The 18,883-nt window shown below is 41.4% G+C and overlaps 1 long non-coding RNA gene across 1 annotated transcript; it reads right to left on the bottom strand.

The window, feature by feature from the left end:
• Positions 1-260: 260 nt before the first annotated feature.
• On the bottom strand, positions 261-15,164 carry LOC146767858 (uncharacterized). The gene is made up of 2 exons (XR_014953671.1): positions 13,357-15,164; positions 261-11,729 (listed from the first exon to the last, which is right to left on the bottom strand). It is a non-coding gene; the product is annotated as an uncharacterized LOC146767858 (long non-coding RNA).
• Between the last annotated feature and the right edge of the window lie 3,719 nt (positions 15,165-18,883).

Here is an 18,883-nt window from a genome sequence, read left to right as displayed (position 1 = left end):
GGGAGATGAAGCAACTAAGATGAGTAATGAAACAGTATGAAGATGGCAGCACCTAAAGGAAATAGTGTCATGGCAGTTCTTTAGGCCCCAAAATCATTCAATAGGTTAAACTGAATGTCTGTTGTCAGACATCATACTAAGCAAAACCTTTAAAAGTAAAATCACACCACTGTATGACTGACCTTTCTTCAGATAAGAATTTAAAATATGCATTTTTAAAGCATTATGTTTATGAAAGAAAATTCAGCTTTTGAGACAAATTATGTATATATATAGTTTATTTCAGTCCAGAGTCATCAGAAATAGTACTTTTCACAACTTAAATGCAGCAAAATACATAAACCCAGCTTTTGTTTTCCAGAAAAAATATGTTTTCTAAAGCAAAAGAAAATCAACTTTAATATATTCTTTAAAATATAATATATAATAAACTATACCATACATATAATAGATTGTATAGAATGTAATGTAACAATAGATAATAAAATTTCATCTATAAAATATAAATTACTAACATATATTAAAATATAATAGAATCACTGTTTTCTCATTAATGTCTTTAGTTCTTTCTCTAATAAAAGAAGATACACATCCATGATCCAATTCTTCAAAAGAACTAATTTTCCAAGACAAAAGAGTTGTGAGTGTATAAAAGTATCCCCCAAGAAATCCAAACCTGCCAAGCTCAATTTCATATTGTATTTCTCTAAGTCAAAAATATCTGCAGTGAATATTATCAAACTCAGTCTTTGTGAGAGATCCTCTGAGCCAGGTTTCAGCTCAGAAGAAATTGTTTTTCCTGTGAGGAGAGTGAGGAAGTCATTGAAATCAGAGCATGATAATGGCCTGGTCTCCTAAAGTTTAGGTATAATATTTCCAGTTGGCACCGCTGTACTCTACTTTATTAAGGGATTCAGTGGATATATTGGTAACCATGAGGACAAAGCCCAGGGTTTTTTTTGTGGATACCTGAGGTGTAGCAAACCTAAAATGAAATATATATTATCCATGACATCAGGTCAGTATACAGCATCTCTCTGAAGGCTTTTCATGACAATTCATGGCTGTTTTGGAGCCTTTCCAGATGTCTGGATTTCAGGAGGGCACAGCTGCCCTATGTGAGTAATCTTACCTGAAAATTCAGTGATGGAGGGCAGACTACTGGGCACCACATTTCCTCATGGACTCAGGGAGGCTGGAGGTGGAGAGGGACCCTTCCCACTGGGACTACAGATTTTGGGGAGAAGTCCTGGTAAGGTGAGAAATGCTTCTCCAGCCTCCAACCACTGCTGGCCTGCCCTTGTCCCATGGCGCCATGGGATGGTCATTGGACAGGAGATGGAAGCAGAGAAATGTTGCTGCAATGAACCCAATCACAAGGGGCAGCCTGTGGGCTGACTGGATTCCCTGGCACATCAAAAAGCATTTTATAACTGTAGGAGACGCACCTTTGAAAATTAAACTGCAATAGAGGTCATGCACCCTCTTGTTCTCCATCCCCTGACTGCAGGATTTCTCCTGCAGACTAATTTTACTTGAAGTAAAGCAAAGCATGGGTGAGATTCAGTTTCAAGTGAGCAGGTTCTTTTTCAGTACACTGCTCCGTACAAATTACTCTGTCAAGAAAATGTTACATTTCAAGATTGAAACTCTCAATATCTGGCAATACCAAAATTTTAGCTAATACATCAGCCCCCACTGAAGATGATGCAGCTTTTAAGAGGGTGAGGGGAGCTAAGTTATTGCTGGTAATGATGCATTTGCATTTCTCAGACCTCTTTCATGTGTCTACAAAAAGACCTCCTCCCCCAGGGTAATACAATCAGCCTTTGGGTCTAAGAAGTCAGTGGGAGGGCTATAGTGAGAATAAAACAGGAGCTCAAAATTCAGACCAATTCAGGTGAGATTTATCTCACTTGTTGTTATCCATCTATAAGTCAGCCTCCCACTCTTGGCAACAGGGGCACTTCCCCATTATCCCCTCCTAAAAAGACAAGTGAACCACCTCTCTGAGGGGTGCCCCCCTCTATTTGACTGGAGAGAGGCTTAGACATTTACCTTGGATGAAGTGCCCAGTGTTTCAGTAGCTATGCTTACATACAAGAAAACCAGGAGAGGATGGCCTTGAGGAGCTGTCAAGGCTGTGATTTTTAAAAGTCTTGTCCAAAACACTCCAGTGAAGAGAGGCATAGAAAATAAACAGCCTCAGCTGCTCTCCGCTGTGTGTCACAAAGTAGCTAGGGTGACCAAAGCCTGCAAAGATGGTATGCAAGAAGTCTCCTCCCTCCAAAAACACACCTCTAAATGAGGGACCAGAGAGATGCCTGCAGCCAGCAAATACTCTCTCTCTGCCTCATTTAATCAAGACAGCAAAATTGGCTCTGGGATGAACTTAAATCAATTTTCTGATGAAAAACCTTTGGAATTAAATTTCTATTAAATATTTAACCAGTGTCTGATTTCTACAGAGATTTCAATTTAGTGTTGCAAAAAAATTATTATAAGCAAGTGCACTATTCTTACACATTGAAAACTAGGGTGTTTTGATTGGGAAGAGATGTTTAGTACACAGTCCAGTTTCCTCATGTTCCTCTGTACTTTAGTGTCAGCAAAATCAGCAATCAAAAGCCTCTTTTGACAGGTGCTTCATGACAGCCCCACGGAGAATCCATGGTCCACCTCAGCAGTCACGATCACACAACACAGCCCAAGTGGGGGAGAAGGGGGATCTGAAGTGTTTCAAGTTTTTTTCTCAAAACCAGAAGTGTTTTCTACTGAAAACTTTTGCCCACCTCCCTTTCACTTCCTTTGATAAATGTAATTTGAAAAAACCCTTTTGCTGGCAGACAGGAGCCTTGCCCAAGCTTTCACTGTACCCAACCTCCAGAGCACTTTGTACCCCCAATTTCAATTATCATCAGGAGGAACTGGGAATGCCTGGCACCAGCAGGACACAGGTCTCTCTAGCCCAACAAAGGTCTAGTTAATTCCACAGTTAACTAAGGATGGAGTACCAAGGGAGATGAGGAGAGCTGAAGTTCATCCATCACACTGCTGGCTCTCTAGGGGGGCTCCATTACAGGCAAACTCACCCACAACCACCCAAAAGCAGAGCTCTGTGCTGGACATTTGCAGGACTATCACTTTCATCCTCACTTTGCTATGGCTAAACTACAGTTTCCATTATGCAATTGCCAGGGGATTATGGAGAAATCACCAGGTTCTAGGCAGGGTTCTAAAAATACCAGCCTGCCACCACTCCATAGAAGTTTTAACACCATGGCTTGCAGAAAACTATAAATAAATTCTTGTGAGGAACTAGCATAGAATTTTCCCTTGGGACCACATCTGGGAGAGTGAACGTCACATTCATTTTATGTCCTTTTTAGTTTATTTTTTTCTTCTAGAAACATACAGGTCTTTTTCCTAGCTAGTGAGTTGTTCAGCATCAAACCAGAAATAATTTTTGAAGAAAAACAGTTTATTTACAGAAAATCTTGACTAAAGATACTGTTGAATTTTAAAAGCAATTTGAAGACAAAGACACTCTCAAAAAACCTATGTTCTCTAAAATGGATGGGTTCCTGACTCTGAACTGGCATTATAGGTTGAATGGGACCTCAAGGATCATCTGGTCCAACGTTTCTTGGCAAAAGCATGGTCTAGACAAGATGGGCCAGTACAATGTCCCCATGAATCTTAAGTGTACTCTTGGGGAATCCACCACTTCCCTGGTGAGACTATGCATCAATAAAGCTAAATTAAAGGGGCCATAAAGTTTTGAAAAGTGAAAGGAAGGAAGAAAAAACCCATAGAGTGTTTATGTGTAGACTAATTTTTGCCTGAACCTAAAGTTTGGAAAAATCGCCAAGTCCCTTTTTTAAAATCTTTGTCAAGAGTGGTTATTTTACAGCCTGCATGCACCATATTTTTGGCAGGATGATGAGATCTGAGAACATATGGATTGGATCAGGGCAGATGAGGTAAACCTGTTCTGGTCAGTGGATGGCCTTGCAGATCACACAGCCCTCCAATCCTGCAGATTTCCTGTACCAGGGGCTGACCCCAGCATTTCATCACAAACACTGGGAAAGCAATCCGGCTCCCAAAACCTTCCAAAAGCTCTCATATGTTTTGTTTCTTTTTATCCCAAACACCTCCCAAAGTCCAAACAGAGACTCGGGTACCTTGGAATAGTGTGGTGAGCCAAATCAGGGCTGTGAGGTGAGGCAGGTTAGGGTCAAGATGCTTGGCCATGCACAACAGGCTTTCTAACAGCAGGATGAGTGCATGCATGAATCTGCATGTATGTCCCATGTGCACAAACATAATGCTGTTGTCACTCAGCCCACAGCATGACTAGCAGATTCTTTAAAAAGAAACCACACACGCACAAATATTTTATGTGCATGCCTTATACATAAGGCATGGGCCAAATGACTTGCTCACACAGTTCTAAAATGTACCCTTTTCCTCCCTTTGGTGCCAAGGAAATGTTGTTGACTACAAATGGTGACAGAGAGAATTGTACAATCCAGTCCATACGTATAAAAATCAGCAGGCTGAGCATAAATGTCTATTTGAAGGAATACAGATGAATCAGTAATGATATTAGAGTGATTAGCCAACTGCCTTAATTGATATGTACAAAACCATATGTGCTTATAATCTTACAAATGCTAACTCACGCTTACCACCATCTGCACAGAAAAGCCACTGTAAATTTACTTCTTCTAAAAGCAGGTTTTGTAATTTTAAAAGAGATGGGCTGAGGAGAGTAGTGAAAGGCTGTGCCATGAAATGTTCTTTGCCAGTAGCACGGGGGTCTCTCAGACCAGATTTATTTAGTGACTATAATAGACCTCAATTATTGTTCAGGTCAGTGCAAAGACATGAGGGAAATGTAATAACCAGCTTTTCAAATACAAAAATAAAGGCAAGTTTTTAAGAGAAATTATGATGAAGGCCAGTTACACATTGTCTCCCTACCTCTGCAGCTTTCTCCAGACTCTTTCCTAGAGTTGTGTATGAACCCACAGCTAAAGAAGGTGAAAGAAGAGCAATCCAGAAGTGCCTAAAAGATATACAAGTCCATAGGCAAGTCACTGGTCACCGCAACTTCCACTGGAAGAGCAATGATGGCCGGAAATAGTTGAGTATTTGTCACAAAGTTACTGTGAGAGTGTCTGATGTAGGTACAAGTTCTTCCCTTCAGAGCCAGGTAGAGTGGGAGCTTAAGGTTAAGGTGCTATACACATTAATTCCAAGTACCTGTTTTTTCCTATCCCTTAGCAGGACAAATATGTTGCAGATCACCCACAGTCAAGGGCAATCAGTCATATTTCTGCTACTGTAGCCAGAGCACAAATCTGCAGTGTTGATGCCAGCTCCATGCCTGGCCCTAAGGTGACAACTGACATCCAACCTGGCATAAAGACTGCAACGTAATTTGGTCCTTCTGATCCAGGAGAGTGAATTTTGTGTCACGTATTGGTTTTGTGAAGTATCAAGTGCCCTGTAAGGTTATGGGATGAATCTATGAAGATATTTGGGAGTTAAATTCTGCTTTAAATGAGGAGATAAGGGGGAAATAGTGCTTATACATCCCCATGGCCTCAAGGCTAAGTCACTTGCTTTAGCAACATAGCTGAAAGTTTTATGCTTGGCTGTCTCCACAGAAAGATCCATCAGAATTTGCTGTGGTACAGCCTGCCATTTTTGACTCAGGCTTCATGGCAGAAGACTATTAAGACAGAAAAATTTATAAGGATTCTCCTGACACTTCTGAAACATGGAGGACATGAGTGTATGACAGGGGCAGGTGAGTTACTCTCATTTTAAAAATCTTGACAGCGCTGTGCATTAATAGTGTCATAAATATTGTATCTGTGCTGCAAAGGAAACTGCGAAGTTGTTATAATTCAGTTGTCACCATTGTGTGGGCACTGTGTTGTGTCTGAGTGACCTGCAGGCTCAGAATAATAATGAGGGTGATTCATCAGACCTCACCAGCAACAAAGTGTAGAGGGAGTATGTGATGGGTAAAGGCTTTGATCACATTAGACAACAGCAGCTGAAGGAAGGTTTGGATGAGAAGGTGCATGTGAAAAGTGTGATTACTAGACAGGTCCCAGTAGTTCTCAAATGACAGGGAATCCCTGGGTGCTGGCAATAAGTGTCAGTCACTGCCAGTTTAACAGGCACACCTGAAACAACTCACTCCAGAGAAGCTGGCAAACATCACAGGGGCACAAATAAGTAAGAAGCTGGTACAGGAGCCCCTGACATGCTCATGTCCTACCTGATGCTTCCTGCCATTGCACCTCAGGAGCAACAATGACTGGTAAAGCACAGTCAGTACGGGAGAAAACTACAGGCCACGATCCAGTTTGGATTTGGACAAGTCATGTCACAGGAACACAGATACCAAGTCATATTTGGTGGCCACTGGCACCTTTTGCATGTGGCCAGAGCAATATATCTTCAGTGCTTCTGGAGCCAGGCATTTGCAGAGCAAATTAGTCTTTTGGGAAGCAGCTGCTCTAGAAAACCCAAGAAACCATCTCATCTCTGAGACTCTCTGGGTGTTTTCTTCAGCTGGGATATCCTACTTTCCCCATCTCCCTGTGCCCAGGTGCCTCTACTTATAGAAATCTGTATGCAGGATTTCACAAGTCCCAGAATGCTATAGCAAGAGCAAGTAATTTGCATTCATGCAATTGCTACTTTGAAAAAGCACACTCAGACATGCAAAAGAGAAGTGAACTTGGCCTCATGAAATCCACATGCCACATAGCTTACCATGTAAATACAGCAAATTAAGCCAGCTGAAAAAAAAAAGTACCTAGCACAAAACAGTTCAGGAAGTACTGGTTTTATTCGAGGTGTTTGAGGTGCATGCATATATTAGCATACATTAGCACCTTGCTCAGTAGATGCTTGGGGTCAAAGCTAGAGCATGAGAGAAATGAAATGTACATCTCTAAAACATGCTGGCAGGGCCCTGGAATAGTGGCCTCAAAACCAAAGGAACTTACTGTATTTTCAGCCAACTGTAGCATGTACACTTGTGCTTATTCAGAGTAGCTTATTGTGCTCCTCAGAGTAGCACATATTAGATGGATTTTGAAAAGCAATAGTAAATATGGAGCCATTTGAAAAATGACATTTTTCAAAGGCATTTGTGATTCCAAAACTCAGTTTTATGGTAAATATAGCAAAAGAGATCAAGAGTAGAACTGTATGTTAGTATTTGCACTATTGTAAAAAAGGACCAGGAGGAACTTGGTAGCTTATCCAAATCACCCTTGTCCCAAGGAAGGGTCAATTATAAATTTTCCAGGCCCATAAGGGCTTGTTAAACCCATATATAAAAGCCTCCAGTAACTGCAAGTTAAGCTGTGCACTTCCTGTCCTACAGACATGGCAAGGAAGTTTTTCTTTTCAAAGAGACTTTAACAATTTGAAGGCTGTATAAGCCCTTCATTCTGTACACTCTGTTGACCCAGTTATTTCAGTCCTCCTGTGGAGCCCATGTTTTTGAGATGTGTCAGCAGTGGTGTTCTCCTATGAGTTCCCTCCAGCTGATTCCATTTGCTTTGAAGTGCAGCATCTAAAATCAATCTTAGAGCTGCAGCAGAGGCCCTTCCAGTGCCAACCAGAGCAGCAGGAATATTTAATTTGTGCTGCAGGCTAAACAGATTTCTATATTCCCCACTGTAACACTTACCTCTTTCTTTTTTCATCATATAGACAGAGTTGCCTCGTGTTGAACCTGCAATTTATGGAAAACTCCAGTCTTTTCTGCAGATTTGCTGAAAACCAAGTGTTCTCCATTAGATATGCCTGTACAGGGGTACTTCTACCCAACTGTACTACCTTGAATTTTTACTTTCTGAAACTGACCCTCTTTATTTTCAGACCATGCCTCTCATTTGGGAAGACTGTTATAAATGTCCAGTCCTTTCTTTCAGCATGTTAGCAGTTCCTCACAGGTTCATATGCATCATCCAAGTCATCAGTGGGAACACAGGACAGAGTTATAGAACAATTATAGCATCTCTTTAGAGCATGTAATAGTTGTTGGTATTTTAATCTATAAGAAAATCTGAAGCCATGACCACTAACATTTACAGGTTGTACAAAAAGTCATCAAAGAAATAATGACAAGTCAATGATACAAAGAGATCTAGATAATTTTGTAAAATTGATTCATCTGGCAAGTATGAGTTTTAATATGCCAAAACACAAATTACAAGCATCTTTGGAAATTAAGAATGCAGATCACACCTGTGGGATGAGGAAGTGTATTTTTGAAATTGGGGCTCTTAACCCACTGAAAAGGGATCTTGAAGCAAAACCACAGCGAGGCATAACAACAACACTTGCTTAAGTAAACAGTGAAACACAAAACAGAAAGAAATATCCAAGGAAGGGATATTTTAAAGAGTCAGAATGTCTCCTACATAAATATTTCCCAAGTTAAAATTAAATTGACAATTTATTTTTCTAGGAGACCACCCATGCACTTCTTTCAGATACTTTCACACCTGCTCATCATATGATATATGCATGTCAGCACCTAATATCTGCATATCTGCACTATCAGCATGATTGTTTACTCAATGAAAGGAGCAGTGACATTTGTATTACTATCCAATATGAGAGCAGAATTAAGGTTTGTGTATTCAAGGCGTCAGACAGATGTTTAGGACAGGGGACAAAATGCTGCAGTTCCCAGAGGAGTCTGTAATAATGCATTTCAAACTCTCAAAGTCTTAGCCTTTAGCACAGAAACTGCACAAACCTGTGGTTTCCATTTCTGAAAGTTTTAAGCAAGCAAGTCTTATGTATTCCAACCTGTCAGTATATCTGATCACAAATAATGATTATATTTAAAGGACTAGTATGGCTTTACAGCTGAAAAGGTGAGGCTGAGAGCTCCATTCTGAAATCATTCATGCTGCACAGCTGAGTAGAGACCACTGAGATGGAATCATTTGCCCAGAGACAGTTAGAAACTAAAGAACTGAATAAAGTTCTCCAGTGCCTGCACCACTAACAGAACATATCTTCTAAGGGTTCATCAAACAGCAGAAACTTTTTTAAAATTTCCTGCTAACAACTTTCCACAAACAAGAAGAAGGAAGGACGGAAGGGAGAAGTGCAGTGTCAGACCTCCATATATCAGCATTCTCAACCAAAAAATTAAAATGCAGGTGGAGTCTGGTTTCTGCTATAGTGTCACAGATAGAAAATATCAGATCCTCAGATCTGCAAATTCAACACAGTCTTCCCAAACTGGATAGGAAGTGCCACCCATCTCATCCAGCCCATTACTTCCAAGGATGGCTGTCTCAGATACTTTGGAGGCTGGTGTGAGACCCTTTCTATACCAAGGGCAGGATTATGCAAAGTTGTACTTGAAAAACATCTGTCTGTTTTGAAAATAGCATCACAGAGAAGGCCATCTATCTGAAGATCACAAGCAGTTTCATCCAAGTAAACTTTAGAATCCAATGCCTGGAATTCCTTGGAGAACTTCAAAAATCTTGGACAAGACTTCTTTGTGCTCCTCTATGATACTGAGAGAGAACTACTGAACCAGTTTTTCTTAGCTGAGGTGCAGCTCTGAAATCTCCTTTATTTTCTGTATTTTTAATATCTAGTTGCCTGAACTGGTCCCATACAGCACAGTTCAGATCCAACCTCTTTCTAATGTATTTAAATGTATGCAATAAAAATGTGGCTACAGTGCAATTAAAGTGCCATTTCTGTTCATTTTAAATGTCAGTGTAATTAAAGTTCACAGCTAATAATATTCATAAATCTGTAGATTTTTCCAGGCACCTCATTTAGTACTTCTGGAGATTTCCATATGTGAAAACATTGGCCTCTCTTATCACTCATGCATGCATAGTTATGCTGCTTCTCTGCTCGCTATCTTTGACCTAAGGCTTGCCTACACCAAATATCTGTTGCGGGATGATATGTGGTCTATCATTTTAAACTTCTACTGGTTCATCACTTTTTTATCAAAAATCATCTTCCTTGTTAAAGTTCTTTAATCTGCAAACAACTTTACTGAGATACAGGGAGAGTGCATCTTCATGCACACTAGAAACAGATTAATATCCTTAAGATTCAGCTGCTGCACCTGCAGCAACTTCTTTCTGCTTTCACACAGGGCTATGCCAGTGACAGACATCATACAGTCTCTTCATCACTGCATTCTGGGTTTTGGGGTTTTTAACTGTCTTATATGCTCCCTCTGCCACAGGTATAGCAGACCTAAACTCTTGTCATGGCTCCTGTCTGTAAAGCCCTGGGAACTCTCATATTGTTCCCCGTTTCCCTGATTAAAACCAAGAAACTTTACCCCTCTGGAAATAGCAATATTTCTTACATGCAGAAATTTCAGGATGCTGCTGATAATTCTCAACATCCTCTATATACCTTTCCTTCTTCTGATCATTCAGCTACCCAGAGTATGGTATCCATATTCCTTCTCAATTCAACTAACTAGAAGTGTAAATGGGATTCTCTTATTGAGCAGAGCAATGGAGCAGCCCTGAAGTCCATGAATATAGAAGTTGCACTGTCCATTTCAGAAAGTAGCTAATTCCCTAATGCCAGGGATTTTTCAGCAATATTCACATTAGTTAATTCATCCCAACATTGTTAACATTGTTCAAGTCACCTTGAAGCATCATTGTGAAATACTTTTTTCTTTTGAGAAAGTCCAAATCCTTCTAGGGCACAAAAAAAGGGGCAGATCTTCCCCAGTAAGACAGCACAACACAACTGCACAACCCAAAGTTTTCCCCAGCTGTGCTTTTTGCACATATTATTTTTTTAGCTTGTTCCAGCTCCCAACATGGGTCCCTATATAGGCGGCTGCAGAAACAGCCCTTGAAGAATTGTCTGCTGGCTTTAGTCTCACTCTCCTCAGGAATGCAGCTCTGGAGTCACTATGTGAATATCAATGTATTTGCAGCAGGCTGATGAGGTTCAGCATCAGTGTGCTTCCACACTGAAAGCACTTGGGAAATTGCTGTCACTGGCTATCAGGAAAAGCAGAAAGAAATGGAATAAAACAAAGATAATTACGTAGATTCTTTAACTGGGCCATAAACTCCTTAATATTGCTGCTTACCACTGCATAAAAGTCCCAGAAATCTGAAAGTTTTATTCCAAAATAACAGCGTGGTTGACATGAAAGCAGCTTATCACCATGTCAGAACTCATTTCCCTAAGTCAGTCTGTCTAAAATTCAGGTGTCTCATTGTCTCTGACCCCTCTTTAAACAGAAGAGAGCTAGGTACTTCAATAACTTGTGACACAGGTAAGAGGCTTGAGCCTGATGATCCAGATCCTCCTGTAGATATCCTTGCCCCACTCCAACAACAGGATAACCATTTTACAAGTGAAAAAAGTGAGTTCTGTGGCATAAATCCCACCCAACTTGAATTCACTGACGGGCATCACTTCTCAGGCAGGAACACAAGAGAGAGAAGAAACTTTGAGAGGGACCTTCTTTTGTCTGTCTGCCAACATTTCCACCACAAGACCTGTGGGTTATTGGCATGTGAGGATTATGCCAGGCAGGCAGGTAACTCCTCTGTCTGCTCTGGGAAAATGCTCTGCTCAATCACCTGCCAGCTCCCTGGGACCCCAGTACCTGCTGCAGGTTGATCACGTTGCAATAGCATCATTCTGAGCTGCAGTGTCTGAAAAACATGGGAAAGGAGAGAAAAAAAATTTAGGAAGCTAGGTCACTACCACAAGGAAGGAAATGCTAGGCTTTATGGACTAAAGAGAAGTTCTTCACGGACACAGACTTTTGTGTCATAAATTATGAGTATGCGTCCTGCTACTAAAGCAGACACCAATAGAACAACTTATGCATCCTTATAAAACAAGGTATTTTTGTTAGTCTGCTTTGCTTATAGTAATGCCAAAGGGAAAGAGAGCTTGTAGACCAATAAAATTACTTGAACACATTTCCACTGGAGACTGCTGGATCCTGAGAGAATTTTTCCTTCTAATTTAATAAAGAAAGTCTGAATTTATAAACATTTCCTTGAACTAGAATTTCTACTTTGTTGAACTTGCATTACATCTCACTACCTATATCTCTGATCTTGGCTTAGGATGATGGCTGATTCAGATCTGTCCAAAAGGAGATAGTGCCCTAATTGCTAATGCAAAGAAAACCTTATCTGCTTCAAGCAAAAGTCTGGTGGAAGAGGAAACTTACAGTTACAGATGGCAAAATCTATTTTGTCCTTATTTGGGCTGGTTTAAGCTTTAGGGAATGAAACAGAGGAGAGCTGCTTGTTTGTCTGTTTGTTTTGCTCTGGGAATACAGCTCATAAAACAATTAGTCATCTCAGAGAAATTAAACAGAAGCCGCAAATATAACTGCAAAAAAGCTATTTTTCATTGCCACATTAACTAAAACAATCTTTTTATTCTTAGAGGAAAAAAAAGTTAGTTGTTATTTGATTTGAAAACTTTTTGGGTCTACTAAATGCAAACAATTGAGAGATTTTCAATGCTTGTGTGCCCTTCCTGAGCAGGGAAGGACAGTGCACATTCCCCTTCCCAGTCATGACAAACTTCCCACTCCATGCTGAAGTAATAGACAGAAAATGGAATATCTCCAGTAGAAAATGGAAGCATGGTGCTGTTCTTCAGCACATTCATCATGAATTACAAGCAGCACACTTGCAAAGCAGACATTATTAATATTCTGACCTTAACATTATCATTAATATTCCAAAGTGACCCAGCCAAAGTGAGCTTATACCTTACATTAACCTTCCCAGTAAAGCTCCCAGCCATTTTACACCACAAGAATCACAAGGCTGCCAACACAGGCCAATGCAGGAATCCCCTACGACAACCAGGCAGGGTGGAAGAAGGAAAGCACACTTCTTGCCTCCTTTGGGATGGAGCCACAGGGACACAGGCTGGCTCTGCAGCAGGAGCAGGAGAAGCATGAGCATGCAACATGCGTATTATGGCTGGCTCAGACAGTGCATCCTGAAATGTAACTGTGCCTTAGACAGTTTAGTGTGGATTAGTACCAGCTTGGCCTACACAGAGCTTGCTTGATCTCCCAGGTCACTGCTGGTTACAAAATCCATCTCCAACATCACACCTGCCCAAGCACAAGGCTGAGGTCATTCTCCATTCACCTTGCAAGTCTATTCCTTGGATGATGGAGCAGAAAAATAGAGCTAGAGGTGAGAGAGAGGGAGATGCTTTTGCTTTTTCCAGCATGTCAGGAGAGTGAGGAAAGCACAGGAGCAGGGGGTGACCCCATGTCCCCTCCCCTTCCTGTGTACATACAAGGCCAGTGGCAGATGCAGGGCCTGGTGGAGTCTCCTGGAGAGGACATGTTCTGTGTGTGAAATGCAGATCCCTCAGTTCCTGTACAACATGGAAATGACAAATTTTGGGGCTGACTGAATGGTCTCCCTTTGCCCCTTGTGAAGCTATCATGAGAATTCTCATCAAACTCTACTCACAGAGGATGCCAGGTACTGCTGAAAGTCCCCATGTACAGGTGGAAATCACAAGAAAGGTCACTTTTATCAATGTTCATCAATCACTTTTTTATCAAGTATTTCTATTTTCTATCATTTTTTAGGGATAGTATTGAACAACTACCAGTCACAAACAACAAGAAGTGCAACAGACAGGAACGAGAAGCCATTGTGCTAGTGGCCGTACAAACCCAGAGAAGACACAGCCAGTCTGCTAAGAGTAGGGATTGTAAAATATTAATGGGAATTTGGATTATTTATCAGTGACCTTTTGGTCCATGGTGGCCTCTGAATCATCATTAAATACTCTGTGTATCATGCAGATCTTATATTAAAAACTGTGCTACTAAATCACACACAGGCATTAGCTACTGTTGCAGAAACAACTGTTTGTTTCCCCTTCATCTCATCTGATGATCCAGGCATGCTTGGAGAAGCCCTGGACTCCCTTTTATAAGTTTGATACAATCCTTCTATAAGTAAGTTCAATATTACAGAACTTCCCCTTGAAATAAATGTCCAGCTATTTTTGACAGTTTTTAACTTCAACAATTCAGTCCTGTGTTTTTCTTAAATTCATGTTAAAACCTTTGCAATTTTTCCTTTGGATGGCAAAGAAAAAATGTCTGACTTTGAGAAAGGCAACAAGCTCAACCTGTTCCTGCTGCATTTGAAATGTTTGGGTGAAGAAGGAAAAACACTTGGCAGGGACTTCTAAAATGGCAACTTGTCTCATCTGATCTTGGCAATTATCTGGCAATCCTGTTTATGTTTGAGCTGCACCAGTACAAAAATATCAAAGATCCTCAGCTGAGGACAGACAAAGAATGCAATTCATTTTTATAACAACCTTTTTCCTATTCCCTGACAATGAATGGAAATAAGTATTGTAAGGTGTGATTCAAATAACTTAACTATGGCTTCAGAAAAGGGATGATGTATGTGAATAGTCAAAAACTGATTCGCTGTATGGGGCTGGATGCAGATGGCACTAGAGCCAAGGGAACTGCAGTGACAGGCGACAGAACAAGAGGATGGTGGAGCTATGGATGTAAAAATTAATTTCTCCAGAAACTAAATATATGGTATGTCTGTACTACCTGCTGGTTTTAATGATCATAAGACTAAGAGCCCAGAAAGCATGAGGTGTGACTGGGATGCTGCTGACCATCAGGGCCCATCAGGGGAACTTAGCCCAGAGACAAGATTGGGAACTCGGTCCTGCAAAATAAACTAACCTACGTGAACATCTGCTGCATGCAAAGCTCAGCCTTGCAGCTCCTATGCATTGTGTCTGTCCCTGTTGGCTGCCCAGGCTTCATACAGACAGCAAAACTGTGGCTGGCCACAGGGAAGAGGGAAGAGGTTCTCTTGAACCTCTGAGGTGATGATTTTATACGCAAACCCCAGATATTTTAATGTCTTACTTTCTCAGATGAGACCAGGACTATGTGATGGCCAAGTCCAAGAGTCCTATCTGATTTGGTGCCATTTCAGTGGTTTGATGTCAATGTGTGCCTCTGTTGTCTTGAGGAGAGCTGACATTTTCCTTAGTGAGAGCTCACAGTCACGTCTTCTGTAGTCACAGGCAAACATCAGACCGGAGGGATAATTCTTACCTTTAATCAAGCTACATAACACCATGGAAGCAGTTACAAGACAGTCTCATCTGGGGTCTAAAGGCACTTGAATTGCAAATGGTGTTTGTTCAGGCCCTTCTATGCACTAGCACATCTGCACCTGGAAGCAGAAAAAGGAAGCACATGTTTTATCAAGGATAAGTGAATTCAGTATTCATTTTACAACATTAAAACCTCAAATGGCTTCCCAGGAGTGGTCTTTATGTGACACAATTACATTGTTACTGAATCTTCCTTTTTTATTTTTGCATTACTTTCACTGGGGAAAATCACACTGAAAGCCACAGCTAGTTTATGAATATTATAGTCCTGACTCTAACTGTTTCCCAAGATTTTCCATTGGGTGCAGGCTATGTTGAGTAAAACCATGTCAAGGCCAATATACAGCAAGCAAATTTTCATTTAACATCTCGGCTTTTATTGCCCTGTTTTCCCAAAACCAAATAACATTACTGCTTGTTATCAGAAGATTTAACTTGCATGCAAGCCTGCTTTCAATTTATTGATGGTCCTTTTAGGCATCTCAGAGTAAATTTTCAAGCTATTTGTAAGCATAAACACCAGCTGCAGGACCAGCAAGGTGTGCAGGATGCTCACATGTTGCCAGCCTGACAGGAGAAGCAGGAAAAAGAAAGCAGCTCAGGTGCAGTTGAACCCAGAACATCCACATGCATGAAGAGACATATTACAATTGTTACAGTGGTTTTTAGTTTGTTTGGGGGTTTTAGTTTTGTTATAATTCTAGAATTCTTTTTTTTTTTTTGTGTGTGTTTTTTTTTGGTGAACCTTTCAACAGTGATCTCCCCACCTTGTGTGCATCATGTGCTGCAGGAATGGAAGTGCATGGGGGGTTCATTTCAGGTCTGACAGTAAGGAAAGGGTGCTTTTCCAGCATTACCAGGGCATTTTTCATGGTCATATTTGGATATGAGGGCCCTGGAGAATTCTGCCAAACCATTTTTTCCCATTGTCATGTTGAAAAACAGCCACAAGACAACTGTGATAGTGAGGGAGGAGGAGGGAAGGAAGGCTTGGCCTGAGACACCCATGTGCCTGGTCTCCTGCAATGGCACCCCATGTCCCTTTCAGAAATGTCACAGTTTTGTGACTGGTGCTGCACCTTATCTTACATAGCAGTTCCCAGGGAACCAATACTGTGATTTAAGTTATAGGAAAGTTATGTCAGCTTGAATGGGCAGGTACCACTTGTACAATTGTGAGACAGGGACAGTTGTGGTCTCTTTTGGGCAGCCACAAGAGGGCAATAGGACCAAATCTAACTTCTTGGTGAGATATCCCTTTCAGCAGAAAGTAGGGATGTGCAAAGCTCATCCCTGCAAGATGCTGGGTGCTCTGTGAAGGACACATGTTTAGGTAGAGCTGCCTGGTGTCAGGGATGTGCCTGGACCAGGACCATCTATTTTGCCTGCAGCCTCAAGCCAAGTCAGCCTCACTCAGGAGCCATGAGCAGGTCACAGGCAGAGCCCTTGTGCTGATCTGCTCCCATGGTCCTGTATGGAGCCTGGCAAGGAGGGGACACTGCAAGTTCTGGTGCAGGAAACTTGGTGGGAATTGCTCATCCACCCTGCTCCGTGGGAAGCAATGGGAATTACACCATTGCTTTCAGGAGACATCTTCTAGCTCTGCAGCATATAGCAAGCAGTTGTGTGGAATGATAAATGCTGTCAGCATATTCAAATAATCAAGTCCTCTGCCCATACTAAAAGCTGAAATGTTGTATTGTCACCATAACAAACCCCAGTGGGAACAGGATGAATGTTCCAGTTGTGAAAGTACACATTGTAGAGGGGTTCAGCAATTAGCTGCATCAGAATAATGAAGAAAGCTGCTATTTGCATAGAACATCTCTACATTTTACTTTTGTGCTTTCCATTTAGCAAACTTCAAACAATCATTAAAGAGACAAGTAGAGATGAGAACAAGAGGGAAAGCTGTATGTTTACTGGCTAAACACAATGTGCCTTGAAAATAACAAAAGAAAATCATATGACTGTTGAATCCAGGTCAGCCCTGTGTGAACAGTCCTGCTAATAGGCCTCATTATCAGAGGGAAAATTAGTTCTTGCTGCTGGGATTGTTATAAATGAGGACTGTTAAAAGCTGAGTTTATTACTGTGAAGCTAGGCTGCATCTAAAAACATTATTGAAGATTTTCCAGTCCTAACAATTTTATTAGGAACCACTTAAAGTACCAGATTAAAATGTGGTAATTTCTGAATAATAGTAACAATACTTATTCTTCAGCACGCAAAGGTATTGCAGATTTTTATTAAGGTTTATGTAAAGGAGGTTAGAGATGATGGTGACCTCCATGTGAGAACTGCTTTACTAATAGAGCTCAGCCCCACCAGTGCACCAAGTTTTAAAAAAGTGCATCCCAGAGAAAAGGCCTTTGGGTTGAAAACCAACATCCAGAGAAGACTACCTGACACTGGGGACTGGCAATTTAGCTCCAAGAAACTGCCTCAAATCCAGACATAGTCACCCTAAGTAAAAGTAGCCATGTCCAAACCCACCAGGGTGCAATGGTTTGGATTTCTCACAGACAGAAGTCTCAGGAGAAGATGGATGTTATGTGTGTAGCTCAGCTGACCTGGGTCGACCTCACTGTGGAGCAGACACTGCTAATGGTCCCAGATGTTTCACTGATAGAGGAGAGTGACCAATTTCCCAGCTCAGAAGTCAAAGTCTTCTGGACATATTTAATTCAAGTTTTAAAGTTAAATCACAGGGCAAAAGAAGCATCATCCCTGCAAGAATAACTGGGCTTGTCCCAGCAAGACTCTACCCAAACTCAAAGATTTACTTTATTGAAAAACCCTTTCCTCTGAGGTTTCCTGTGAAGTAGCACAGACCAGAGCTCACACTACCAAACTATTTTGAAAGTGGTGGCCTGGTGATGGAATGGATATGATCACCACATCATTCCTGTTCATTTTTCCAGAAAACTCCTTCAGAGCCATGAGGGAGCAATACAGCACAAGCTCGCCCACTCTTCATGATATGGGAATTCAGGACAACCTTCTCATTGCAAAAACTGGGAGCCACTGAATGTGCCTCTCACCATCAAGAGCCACATAGGTATGGGCACAACAGCACCTGGATCCCTGCACAGGGTAGACACCAGTCCCACAAGCACCAGGCCAGCAGGCAGGGAGATGTCCAGCACCAGCAGCTCGGGTAACTCTGCAGAACGTCGTGCCCTGCTGTAAGGGATATGGCAGGGACAGCTGAGGAGGATTTCATTCCATCAGCTAGATGGAGGAAGGTCAAAACAGGCCACCAACCTTGTCAGCTGAACTCATGGGGGAGAGCCCCTGCAGCGCAGCCCAGCAGACACCAATCCCCCCCTTTCCATATGTCTCCATGGTTTCCTGGAGCCCAGAGTTATGTAAAAGGTTTTGGTCCATTTCACTCCATGGCTATCATGTCAGCTTGTGGGTAAATTGCTATGACAATTAGGGAGAATAATAGGAAGACGTGACATATGTTCCTTTTACTTCAGCACTGTCTGCTGAAAACTGCAACTAAAAAGTACCAGGCAGCTCCCTCCCTGTCTCTGGAATTTCATAGAGAGTGACTCCAAAGCATTAAAAAGACAACTAAATTAAAAGCAATGAAAGAGAGTGTATGATTTTCTTTGTAACAACCCTTGCTTGCAGCAGTTCT

Source organism: Lonchura striata, chromosome 3 (genome assembly GCF_050655825.1).
Source record: "Lonchura striata isolate lonStrDom1 chromosome 3, ASM5065582v1, whole genome shotgun sequence".
Classification (NCBI taxonomy): domain Eukaryota; kingdom Metazoa; phylum Chordata; class Aves; order Passeriformes; family Estrildidae; genus Lonchura; species Lonchura striata.
Note: the sequence above shows the minus strand (reverse complement) of the source record. Positions and strands in the feature narration are given on the sequence as shown.